Consider the following 1,559-nt stretch of genomic DNA (forward strand, 5'->3'; position numbering starts at 1 on the left):
AAGATCCCCCTAAGGCCCAAGTATCATTGGTATATACTGGCACCTCACGATCATTCCACTCAACGGGGTGGAGCAGAGGGGGGTCAGGGACATAAGCCCAGTAATTTGTTCCTTCAGCTATACCAGACTGACAGGATAACAAAGCCATCATGGCTAACAACAGGGAGGCAGGAGTGACAGGTTGGCAAGTCTGTACGAGCAGAGAGTGGGCCTCCTGACTGAGTTTCTTCATCTGTCCCCACGTTGGGAGCTGGGCAGTCCACGTTCTTGGGAGACCGCATGCCGTGTCCTCCAGGGTGAGACATCTCATCCGTGCTGTCAATGACGGGGTTTGCGTGGCATACCAACCTCTTAAAATACCAATGGCATTCCTCCAAGAAATAGAAAAAAATCCTAACATTCATATGGAAACAACAGAAGATTCTGAATAGCGAAAGCAAACCTGAACAACAACAACAACAACAACAACAACAACAACAACAACGACAACGACAACGACAACGACAACGACAACAAACAAAGGTGGAGGTATAACACTTCCTGACTTCAAAATATCCTACAAAAATATAATAAGCAAAACTGTATAGTACTGGCATAAAAATAGACACCTGGAGCAGTGGAACAGAATAGACAACCGAGAAATCAATGCACAGACTCACAGCTAACTGATATTTGACAGAGGCAACAAAACCTAAATTGAGGAAAAGACTGCCTTTTCAATAAATGGTGCTGGGAAAATTGGATATCCATATGCACAAGAATGAAACTAGACCAGTACCTCTCACCATATACCACGATCAACTCAAAATGGATTAAAGATTTAAGTATAAGACCTTAAAATGTAAAACTACTAAGGGAAAACATAGGGAAAACACTTCAGGAACTAGGACAGGGCATAGACTTTATGTACAAGAGCCCGAAAGCACAAGCAATGAAAGAAAAAGTTAATAAATGGGATTATTAAACTAAAAAGCTTCTGTACAGCAGGAAACAATCAACAGAATGAGGTGACAACCTGCAGAGTGGGAGAAAATATTTGCAAACTATATATACCAGAAGGGATTAATATCAAAAATATGCAAGGAACTCAACCAAGTATACAGTAAAAAACCAAATAACCCAATTAAAAAATGGGCAAAGGAGCTGAATGGACATTTTTCTAATGAAGACATACAAATGGCTAAGAGGCCCTTTAATAAATACCCAACATCCCTAATCATCAGGAAATGCACATGGTGGGGAGGTGACAGATGGAGTGGGGGAAAGAGAAACAGGTAAAGGGACATGAAAATCAAGTACAATGTATATTGAGAAGTTAAATTTTTTTAAAATAAAAAACCACATTGAAATATCCCCTCACCCCAGTTAGACTGTCTACAATCAAAATGATGGAGAATGACAAATGTTGGTGAAGATGTGGAGAGAAAGGAATGGTCTTACAGAGTCGAATTTCAATACCTGTGTGCAATATATGATGCTCAAATCAGAAGAACTATTATATTCAACAAAATTCACTGTCATCATTATTCTTACCTCTTTACCTATTCCTACCTTCCCCC

Source organism: Galeopterus variegatus, unplaced genomic scaffold, assembly GCF_000696425.1.
Source record: "Galeopterus variegatus unplaced genomic scaffold, G_variegatus-3.0.2 Scaffold9415, whole genome shotgun sequence".
NCBI classification, from domain to species: Eukaryota; Metazoa; Chordata; class Mammalia; order Dermoptera; family Cynocephalidae; genus Galeopterus; species Galeopterus variegatus.